The sequence below is a fragment of the Nipponia nippon genome, unplaced genomic scaffold, assembly GCF_047370975.1.
Source record: "Nipponia nippon isolate SJK-2023a ecotype South Korea unplaced genomic scaffold, ASM4737097v1 scaffold_8, whole genome shotgun sequence".
Lineage (NCBI taxonomy): Eukaryota > Metazoa > Chordata > Aves > Pelecaniformes > Threskiornithidae > Nipponia > Nipponia nippon.
In genome coordinates this window covers 4,799,506-4,811,649 of record NW_028262402.1, presented here as the reverse complement: position 1 = coordinate 4,811,649, position 12,144 = coordinate 4,799,506, and the positions used below count along the sequence as shown (strand labels likewise).

At 39.1% G+C, this 12,144-nt stretch overlaps 1 protein-coding gene across 4 annotated transcripts in view; it reads left to right on the top strand.

The window, feature by feature from the left end:
- LINGO2 (leucine rich repeat and Ig domain containing 2) overlaps positions 1-12,144 on the top strand; it is a 554,730-nt gene that overhangs the window by 518,963 nt on the left and 23,623 nt on the right. The window lies entirely within an intron of this gene.

Here is a 12,144-nt window from a genome sequence, read left to right as displayed (position 1 = left end):
ATTCCTTTCTTTGTGCATGTATTTAATTTGCATTCAGACTCCTTATTACGTTAGATAAATATGTTCAAGCAATCTAACTTCCCATGTGTTTGGTCCTCAGAAGTAACTACCCTGAAATACTGATAACACCAGAGGTGAATGGTACTGTCTTTCTGTCTTATAGACCAAGACTTTATCTTCTCTCCTTTCATCCCAGTGATAATTGCTTATCAACAGAAGCAGGCTTCTTGGTGTGACTCTGAAGCCACCAAGTTTGTAGTCCCCTGCAAAGACATATTAGAAGCTGGGTCCAGTGTATCAATCGTAGTGGTTTTAATAGAAAGTGGATGATGAGGAAATATTGTATATGGTTGACTGTGGTGTCTGAGGTTGATAAGCCCCTTTCATGGGCTTGTTTCTCACTCCTTTGAACCCCTTCCCGCTCTGACTCTGGTATGCTGATGACAACACGGAGAGAAACAATGAGAAATATTTTCAATTGAATCAAAAAATAAATATTGCATTCTGCATTTTTCCTGTAAGAATATTTCTAACTGCAGTGCAGCTTTCACCCCCTCACAGGATCAAAGGCACCAGGATTAGAGACAGCTGATTACATGTGGTTCATGTTAATAAAAATGCCCTTATAGCATTGCATGCAGCAAAAACAAGAGCAGCACTGGCTTTGGTGGAACAAAACAACAAGCTTCCATTTCAGAAATAATCATGAGATTTAGGTTGTGTTTTGCCAATGGCAATAACACGTGCATTTCACCGTAATAATAGCAAAGAAATTGTTGTTGTGTAAGTACAGGAAATGGAAGGTTTCTTGGAAGTTAACGTGGCTGTGGATGGGAAGGGGATCTTTCTTTCCCCATTCCTTAGTTAACCCTTACTTAAAGTCAACCAGTCCTAACCAGTAGCCATGGCACCTCGCATGGGAGCTCAGTCATGGGGAAGCGTGCAGCACAAAAGGGAACTGTGTCTCATCCTTGTCCTGCACCCTTCTGCAGTCAGGCATTCCTTCCCTAACTCTCAGGTGGCTGCAGCAGCCCTGGTCTGCCCCCACCACATAAGGCAGGGGAGAGCCAGGACCCCCAGCACCATCCAGGGACGAGACCCTCGATGGAGGTTGTCAGCACAGAGGGCATAGGCTGGCAACACAATACCATTCGCATATGTGCAGTTGGTGATACCAGTGCAGACGGTACTGCACACACACCGAACTGCGATACCAGTCTACAGTCCACCACCAGGTGCATGGCACAACGTGCTGAGCAGAAAGAAAGTCAAGAGTAACTTTTATGTGAGTTACGGGATTGTGAAGATGCAGCAGCTAACACTTAGCTGAGAGCTAAAAGGCTCTCAGCAGTTCATGCTCTCATGGCAAGAGGCTATCAGTTCCCAAAGGGCTTACAGATCAATTACACAAATGAGAAAAGTAGTGAGAGGAAGGTAGTGTTGACGAACAGAGAATGACTTAAGACCAAGAACAGAGAATGACTCTGACCCAAGTGGAGCATCAGAGACAGAGGCCAGGTACGTGTCTGTATTTCCTGAATCCCAGTCTAAGCCTTAAAACCTTTTTGCACATGCCAGTGGCCTTGCTATGACACTCCATCTTTTTTCCCAACCTGTAAAGATTTCTTGTTTAATGAAAAGCATTAACATGTTTTTCCTTCTGAATTATAGATTTTGCCATAACAACTCTGCTGTTAAGCAATATTTTTCTTCCTTTTTTTTTTGTTTAATTTAGCTAAGGTGGTAAGTCCTATTTTATACATGGATTATTATTGAGTTGTATGGAATAAGAATAGTTTGTCCAACAGAGTAATCAGTTAAGTGTTGAAGCCTGAAAAATGCAATATCTTTAATCTTTCATCTCTTTCCTTCTCTTCTGATCTCTTTACATTTTAAAAGAACAGACATTCTCTTATCCCTAGACTTCCCCCCCCCCCAGCTCCTCTATTTTTTGGTCATAGCCTTTCCTGTGTTACTATGGTTTTGCTTTAATTTTATTCCCCCCTCGCTCTTTTTTCTTCCCTTTGCTATTTTGTTCTCCTATTGCATCCTGTAGCTTCTTAGCATACAGCTTCATTCTTGCAGGAGGATTGCCTCCTGCAGGCAGTGACCTGTCCTTCCCAGTAGCTTGGTCCCTCCCCGCAGCTCTGCTCCAGTGAAGGCCATGGAAATCTGCCTGATCTTTGAAACACAGCACCACTGAGATGTTGTCAATCATGTTTTACTGTGTGCATGTTGACTGCGGCAGCAAAGCAAAAGAAAGGAAAAGGAAAGAAAAGAAAAGGCTCTAGGAACTATGCTTCTGACCCTGATGTTTGTAAACCAGTTCCTCTGTGTTGAGGCTAACAGTTTTCTTTGCAAAGCTGATTCCCAGAAAGACTCCTTTTTAGTGTGTTGATTTCAGGCTGCATAGTATGCTGATAACATGTGCTAACCTTCGTGCTCACCGAGCTGCTGAGATTTCATCCTATTCTTTATTGTCTTATATTATTCTTATTAAATGTTATGACCTGAATTTTACTTGCATTTTATAGTATTACAGTTAAAATATTCTTCCTAAATGTCTCAGTATTAGCAATGAGTGAATGTTGACAATGAACTGAGAGGGCAGCTTCAGCCAGGGTAGGGGAGGTTGCACCAGGTTGGTTGTTTGCATCATAATACATTGGATGCAGTGATTTAAACAAAGGACGGTGTCACAACAGCATGCTGTGTTATAAATATTCATCAGGAGCAGAACAATCCAACTGGTTATGGCTCTAAGTTAACCACCATCAACCAAAGTAGGTAATACAGTTTTGCATAGTGTTCATTTCTGGTCCATCCCGAATGGGGAAAAGGAATTAATGGCAAGAAAAGCTTTGCACAAATGAAGGAAGATTTGTTGCATTGGGCTTTTTAAGTCTATTGATGGAGGAATGGTAGCAGTCTTTGGGTAACAGTTCAGATTTATTAAGCTGTGGTGACAATCACAAGTTTGCTTTGGTCAGCGTTGATCAATAGCATCTCTCTACATTACAGAAAGGAGATAATCCCTCTGTACTGGTAATGCATCCTCTCTGCTTCCTTGTTCTGGTAACTTAACGAAATCAAGGTCCAAATGAGCCTGAAAGAATATGTTCTCCATTGTTCCTTTCTTTTCTCTGTCAATGGTTGAAAATTTTCTTAAATAATAGTGATTTCTTAAATAATTTAGTATTCCTATTTTACCTGAGAACTATCTGTTGCGTAAAGTCAGTATTGAAATCCTAGACAGCATTCATTAAGCCATTACGTTTCACTATTGTGCACATGTTAAAGAGCACCAAAAGGGCAACCAAGAGTAGTGAGTAAAACCTGTTGTGTTTTTTGCTTTTATAGCCATGCCATTAAACTGTACTGCCTTGCAGATTTAAAGGGCTCTAATATTTCAGGAGGAGTTGGTCACTGAATCTTGAAAAATTCACACTGAATTTCTTCAGAATTTCCACAGCAAACTAAGTGTGAAAAATGGGACTTTGCTAGTGAAAATGGGGAGATTTTTGCAGTGGATGAAGTGCAGTATATAAGTAAGAATCATCACTTATGAGGAAAAATGAACAGAATATATTCTCAGGCCTGATATCAAAGACCTGAAACTCTAAAACCAAATGACAACTTGAAAATGGAGGGAAAAACAAGAAACCCCCTTCCATTGAAGTATTTTTGAAAAAACAATCTCAAGAATGTAATTTGCTCTGTAAATAACATACATATATTTTCAAATGCCCTGTAAGAACAAAACTTTCAGCAAAACTTCCAAATGTTGCTGGGGTTTTTTTGTGTGTGATATACAGTTTTGTCGTGTTATATTGCAATGTTTTTCTGTAGCTTCACCTTTCTAGCAGAACTATTTCTACCACAGTGTAACATAATTTATTATTCTTATAAAACAAACCCTCTCTTTTCAGGAAGAGATAATGATGCATCACAGAGGGAAGCACTCCAGCTTGTAGAAATCTCAGCTCACAGAAGTAGGATATAGCTAGATTGTAATTCCAGTGAGGCACCATTGTGCCTAGGCATTTTGGACACCAGTCAAAATGTCAAAGTTTTGGGTAGAAGGGAGTGTGGTTTTTGCTCTTTAGGGGGTGGGGGTGTGGGTGTTGGCTTTTGGTCTTTTTTTTTCTTTTTCACTAGAGGAAAAAAAGAGTTCTTTCCTAGGGCAAAAATAGGCCAAAACCAACCTGTAAATAAAATATTTGTTTTTGTGAAGCTTTAGTTTATAAAAAGCAAGTTAGAGAGAAGTATCTGCTATTGTATGAAACTGGCAACACTACATTCAAAAAGTAAACATCATTATTTTTTTTTGAGTACCAGAAGAAAGATAGATCACTCAATGGCTGAGGTTGCATAAAGAGGCCCCTAGAATGGGGAAAGAGTGTAACATTGAGTAAGCACTGCTCCCAGTAATGCCAATAATAAAAATTTATTTATTTGAATGTGAAAATGAACTCTTTAAAAGTAACATGCTACAATCTTTTACAGCTGTTTAAAGGGTCCCTAAAACTGCATCTGAAATACCGCAAAATCTGTCCCTTCCCAAAAATGAGCTTTTAAATCAAATTGTATTTGACTCAATTGTTTTAAAAGAAGAGAATAGAAAAAATGGAGAAGCAAAAAAATGGTCCCTTGATATATTTGTCTTACTTAGCCAGTACTAAAAGAAGAGCAACTGTGCCCTTTTCAATAATTGCTGCATTATTGTTTGATGCACCTGGTGCAATGAACGCCACAGAAAACTTCCTGGCTTTTGATTGAGAACTGTGTGGTCTCAGAAAGCCTGCAGTCTCAAAAAACGTTTGCCAAGGACATACCTGGTTTATTTAACGAACAGGAAACAGTGCCATTGACTAGTACTGACCTTGCCTGCAGGTACCTCATCCCTGAAAGACTGCAAGGGAAAAGTAACGGACAATACAACGAAGTGATGCACAGCTGGGCAGATGAAGCTGCGAAGAACAGTTGCCTGATTTGGTAGTGCTGTATTTTCTTTGGACAGGTTTATGAAGTGTGCTTGTATCTTCCAGCAAGACTTTGGAGCACCGCTGCTGCCGTAGGTTAGCAGGGACACCTAGTGGCTTTGGTAAATTAAAGTGGGATTGCTTCTGCCACTTGCTGATAAACTCACCTCTCTGTGTCTCTCTGCTTCAGTGTTATGTCTCAAAGCATTTTGCACCACAACCTTTCTCTGTACTTTTATTCTCGATTCTATGCAGCAGGGAAAAAACTGTATGTGTGCTTTAAGTATTGTGACAGACTTTCAGGAGAGGAAAGAGGGCTGTTGATTATTGCATGACTGCTATAATCATGGTTCGCAGAAACAAACAAACAGGAGGTCACTTAAAATCATGAATTCCATTTATCAACTTTATTATTTTCTCAATATTAAAGCAGGAAGGTGCTGTTTATACCTGTGTTTCCGGTTGTTTAGAGTAAACCATTTTAAATGCAGTGGAAATAGTTGTTTTCTTTTGTCATATAGGTATTATGCATGACCACATTTTTCTGTCTTCTGGGACTAAATAATTCCCACTGAATCAATAATGCTTATGAAAGTGAGACACTCAAATGACACTTGAAGAATCTTAACATGTAAAATGCTTTTCCTGTAAAGCCACAGGTCAACTTCTAGGTGAAATTTAAACCAGTACATACCCAGTGTACAAGGTCACCTTGTACTGCAACAGATAAAAGCAGCCATAGCAGGTTAGGCAGGGATTCATCTAGCCCAATATTATATCTCATTTGTGCATGGCAGCAACACCAGAAGTGTCCCAGTGATAAATGTGAGCGAGCTGGAGTTTGCCAGGGTCCTGGCTGCCTCCTGAAGAAACCGGGAAAAAAACAAAGGTGTCAGAAGTTTAGCACAGTTCATCAAGCACAAAACATGGCTTGCTGTGTCGAGGTGCTGCTCTGCGCTGGAGCTGTACACCATGCTTACTACCTTTGCAGATACCAGTGGCCACTGTGGCCACCAGCACAGGGCAGCATTACACAGCCATTTTGGCAAAAGATCCTCAAGAGTATCCAGGAGGGCATCAAGATAATAAAGAAAAAACAGGATAGGTGGCCCAGACCCAGTGGTGGAGAGTTTAGGATCCAGTTGCAAGGGGAGCTGGTCCCTTCAGTCAAGAGCTTTAAATTGAATGGTGTTACATAGTAGAGAAAAAAACAGCTCATAGGCTTTTAAACCAAAAAGCAGAAACAGGGGCTGATCTCACACGGTTGGGACCTGTCAAGATCCTATGTGGATGAATTTCAAACAAGCAATCTTTCTCAGCAGATAGCATTCTCTGTACCGATGTTTTAGGGGTTTGCTGCTGTGTCACGTTCAGTAATGAAACACAGTCCTTCACATGTTGTTAGAGAAGTCTGAGGCCATCCCTTTTGCAAGCGAAGTACCTTTCTTGAAACAGAAATAGTTTACAGAAGTTATTCTCCCATAATTTCATTGATTATAAAAGCTAGAGATGACATAGACCATAGTTGATGGCAAGCCTTGTTACAAAATCTCTTTCCACAGATGACAACAGACTGGTTAGCTGTGATTTTCCCTCCTCTGGCTTCATCAGATGATGAATGACCCTCTGAATCCTCTTCTTTCAGCATATGTATATTCATGTTATATTAAATAAATTATAAGTGTCCTCTGCTTTCAAACAGCTGAACACTGAACAGACCTGTCCTGGACAGGTTTCAAGATCATTGACTTTCACTGGTCCTCATAAGCACATGATTTTTACACTTTTTCAGCATCACAGTATCGTGTTATACAGCTTCCTAAAGGTCTGTACACTGTTCCACGTGAGTGAAAGAGGTTTTTGCCCCAGCTTTGGTCCAAAACTTCCCCAAGTCTGTTGAAAATTTGCCACTGACATTAATGATCTTCTGATTAAACCTGAGTCTTTTCTGCCTTTTATGGTTGTATTGTCAACTCAGTTTTACTGTGTGTAGGATGATGAAGGGCTCCACATATCATCAGTTAACTGACCAGAGTTTAAGAAACACTACTCCAAAGTGTACTACATTGTAGTATTGTACAAAGACACTATCCTGTCTCCTGAATAACGGCTCTTTGTTCCTTGTCTCTCCCACAAGGTGCTCCAAAAAGAGGCCTGATAGTAAGCACTTGGGAAAGAGATTATTAAAAGTTTTGTACTCTCATTTCTTGCTCTGCCTACATCCAGAACTGTTTTAAAAATCTGCGTTTTTCAAATTGCAATGAATATACTTCTTTCATTCCATATTCTGTTAGCAGCATTTTGCTCCTATCTTAATTTTTATTTTAAATATGAAGAAGGTTCAGTATGCTACTGCACCACTACTATACAGTAATACATATTTCATAAAATTCTGGATTTTCATGTGTGAATTTTGCTTTAGGGCTTTATATATTTATTAAGATAATAAAAAGTTTTAGAAAAAGGAATGTATTCAATTCTTCTTGGCAGTATTCATAGTTCTTACACAAGCATTACCTACCTTTTTCTGAAGTTGTCATTGTTAATGTGACTTGATTCTGATTTTATTGCACTGTATGAGAATCAAAAGTTATTCTAGATATCATTGCCAAATAATGAATGGCTTCTTTGCATTAAAAATTTAATTTACTAGACCTGAACTGGAGAAAACAAAGTCCAATATCATAGTTGTTTTGAGATTTCTTTATTCTCCTCAGCCTGAAGGACTCATTTACTTGCTTGCTTTACGCTCATTTTTTTCCATTTGGCTTAAAACTTTTCAGTCTTACCAGTGGTGTAAAGAGACTTTGAAGTCACATGAGAACAAGGCTGAATATATGTATGGAAATACTTATTCATCAGTGTCTTGGTAAGTTAATGATAAAGATATTTCAAGTACTATAGCAGCTGTTTTGAGAAATAGGATCTAAATCCGAGCTGAGAATGATGTATTCAGAATTTCCTCAAATGGCACATATAATTTCATGCAGATACAGGTATATATTTCCAGATAATTTGTCATGTAACAGAGATACCCAAGTATACTTGAGATTTTTTTGCATCACTTCTGGAATTTATGGCAGGGAACAGGTATTCCTCTTGGTATATTAACAGTGTGTTTCAAGTAGAATATAATAGAAGGAAAAGTTTATAAATTATATACCAATATTACCCAGCAGGGGAGTGGAGTGCTGAAAAGACCAATGAAATGGAAGTGTGAAGTGCTGACCTCTAATACTATCTTAATTAAAATTGCCTCTGTTAAAGTTCTTGTACTGCCAGGGGCTGACTGCCATAGACACTTCACACTTCATATTGTGCAAGTGTAATTTAAAATTTGAGACAAGGGAGCAAAGTTATCACTTCCACTGGAAAAGCTATGAATCACACATAGGTACAAAAAGCAGTATATCACCTTGGAAAATTAAGGTGGCAGCATGCAAGATTGGCTTTTTGGGTCTCTGTTACAGATGCTTAGTCAATTTTATTGATCATACCTCAGACTAGAAAGTGCAGTACATACTTATACCCATCTAAAAACAGTTCCTGAATACATGACAAATGCTCTGCCTGAACAATCAGCTAGTACTGGATGGCATAGCAAGACACTGTCTAAAGCTTTCATGAACTAAAAGTGCAAAGATTTGCTTTTCTGCAAAGGACATACCTAAAACTCCTCAAGTATACTCAGATAAATACTTAATTTATAAGGCGCTCTTTAAAAATAGAAGTCTTGTTCGAACTATAGCTTGCTCATTTTTTGCTGCTTGCTGCTTAGGTCTGTGCATTATTCAAATAGCAACCTCAGCCTTAAGCCACTTACCTAGTTTTGAGACTCTATGAATTTGAAATGTAAATCTCACAAGAGGCTGGTCTGGGTTTTTTTTTTCAGTTTCTAGAGCAATTATATAAGCTTCAATTATTTGTGTTACAGGATTTGTATAGGGCTTGTTATTTATTCAGAAACAACAGATTTCATGTTTATATTAGTCTCAATATTTTTAATTTGTAGAGGGCTTTTCTAGGAAGGAAAGGCAAGAATAAAGGTAACTTTTCTTCCTCAAGACCTTAGGAAAGTTTCAAGGTTCCTTTTGGGTCATCCTTTTGAGAGACGATAGAGGCAATGTTTACCAATCAGATGCTGTTGTGTACATGCTGTCATGCCATGCTGGCCTTGTTCCTTACATGTCATCATCAGGTCTTTTTACAGTATTCTGAGTGCTAAAAGCCACTCAGTCAGATAGGGCTTGAACATGCCTGAAATGTAACAGAGCACAACTTTGCTGTCTAGGCTCATTCAGTCAGATGGTATTGTGGTTTGCTTTCCATAGCTAGATAAAACATTTGCATTGTTAAAAAGTTAATAAAACAGGGAAAGTCATTAAAAGGGAGGAAGAGCACTGAGATCTTACTTGAAACAGTGACTCAGTGAAGCAGACAGGCTTGGGAAAGCTGCTCCATACGGCAGAAGCTCTTGACCAGAAGGTCCTCCCACTAGCACTGCCAGATTGTGAGAAGGCATGCAGAGGACATGTGTGCTAGCCAGGCAGTAGGAAGTGGATCAGAGACTGATACATTTAGTCTACTCTCCACCCACCTCCCCTGTGCTTTTTTAAGGATGCACAGCCATTCCAAATTACGGCCATTAGCCAAATTGCTGTTTGGAACTGTTCAGGGGGATTTCAGGTCTACATTCAGATTGCCATTCCTATCTCATCTGCGCTTTTTTCCCCTTCAACCTACCCTATGTGAAGTCAGTGATTCATTCTCTTTTCTTTCCTCCATATGGCAGAATGTATTAGAAAAGAGGGAGAAACACTCAACCAGAACATATTCTTTCAGTCCCAGAGAAGGCAGAGGGGAATAAACAGCATTTGCAGTTTATTTTCTCCACTTCGTATTTGTGCACAAGCCAGAAGGTTTAGGCTGTTTCTTTTCCCTTCCAGTGACAAGGGCTGGTCACTGAGTCCCGATGGTACGCTTATTTGAGTGATAAGCAGACAGCAGCACTCTTTGCAACTACCTAAAATCCTCTTCTGTGCAGTTGATAGTGCAGGATTCAGTAAAATGTTGATCAGACTCCAAGTTGCACTCTCTAAACAGCTGCCTGATGCTAACTTCATCTTATAAGTTTTTGTTCATGAGAACTTCACAGTCAGTGGTTACACATTGGTATTTGGATGTAGTTGCCATGCAGAAAACAAGACGAATTAGCTAGACTGAGCATTTCGTAAAGGAAAACATATCAACGTGTGTCAAGTATCAATAAAAATCAGTTTAAGCAAAGTTAGATAGAGCGGTGTCTAAAAAGAAAGAACCGCCCTCTTTATTGACAGTAACTATATACCAATCAGCAGAACCAATGAAAATTTACCAGCATAATTTCCTTTCACTAAAACAGCAAGGCAGATATTGACCAACTGTCTTAATTGACTTGCAGTTCAGCTTTTCAGGCATTAAATTTTCTAACTATGAACAGAACTGGCAGCCAAATGACTCTTGTTTAAGATGTGTTTGTGTTAAAAAGAAAATGGAGGTACTGGTAAGGAAGAACAAGCTATGCTCACAGCTTTGCAGATGATATAATGCATTTTCTTCATCAAGGATAAGTTTTAATCCAGAAGAATTTGAGTCAAAAGTTCACAGAATAAACAACCATAATGTTGCCAGTATTCACTTGTACATGGTGTTCTCATGGTTCTGTCTCAGATGTCACAGTAGTCATCTAAAAATCCGTATTTCATTAAGGATTAAAGTGACCTCCTGGCGGATTTTACATAGGACATCTTTGAAATAAAAAGGGGCCCAGAATCTTGTAGGCTTCCAAAGTTTATATGTTGCATTTCAGACGTGATGCATAGTGAAAGCCACCAAGTGGTCTGTTGCAAAGGCTCAGCTGTCAGGCTGTCACTTCTTCAGCCACAAAACTCAACTTCATTTGATAAGGCACCTATACATATAGATTCTTCCACATCTGTGTTGCTTTTGGGTGGAAGACTAGACTTCAGAGTCACTTAAGCATGATGATCTCTAACTGTAAATACTTAATCTGTCCATCTCCCCTTCCTTAGGCATAAACTGAAACTATGTTTGACAAATGAATTATTTTAGTTTCCAAATTATCTATAGGTTACTTAAAAGTTACAAACATATATACATTAAAATAATCCGTATGAAAATGAGTCAGCTTCCTTTCAAATGGCTTGGACTTTACTTAAGACTCAGTAAGACCTATTCACCTGATGGACCACAAAAGGAAAAAATACAATCTACCCAACTGTGGTAGCTGGTATTTAGTGTTATCAGCCATTTAACTTGTGCTCCTTTCCCTTCTCCATAGAGCAGGGCAAAACTGAGGGACAGTCTAGACACGAGAGACATGGTCCTGTAGTTGGTCCTACTGCAAGTCCCATGTCACTGTGCAGGGACATCTGCCTGGATAATATCAATGGGATGACAGGGATCCAAATCCTTAGTGTGGGAACCAGAGAGAAACATGGACAGCAGCAGCTGCTATACTGATCACCATCTTATGTCAAGGATTTTTCAAGAATGTTGTGGTCCTTTCAAATGCCAAAATAAATGCCTAGCCCTTATGAATTTTCTCTCACTTCTAGCAGCTAAGCTGCCCATAAAACTGGATACTTATCTTCACAGTGAAGGATCTTAGCCTGGGACCCTGCTGAAAAATACTGGCTGAAAATCTATTCCCACACTAAAGCTGAGAATCCTCTTTCCTTAAATATGTGGCTGTTGTTAAGGAAATAAATGTGGAGCTTTAGTTCCCCAAATACAAGTAACACCAAAACTGAAAAAGGTCTTCAGTATCACTGGTCAAAATCCCAGTACATGCATGGCTTTGATCCAGAAGTTGTTACAGAACATGTCCTAATTCACAAATGGGTTTCCCAGAAATCCGGAAGCAAGCATGGCTGGAGCACAACAGCCAGCTACTTGCTCAGCTACACTAGCCAAAGGCTTCATAGCTGACATTTTTGTAATTTTTAATGCTATATAGTCTGTGTAACTTGAAATTTGGAGTTAATTTACCCTCTCTCAATAAGAGTATTATTTTTATTTCATTTTATTTTTAATTAAACATCCCACAGAGTGGCTAACTGCCTACCAATTCTTGGTTTTATACAATTGTTTTCTTGTCTTT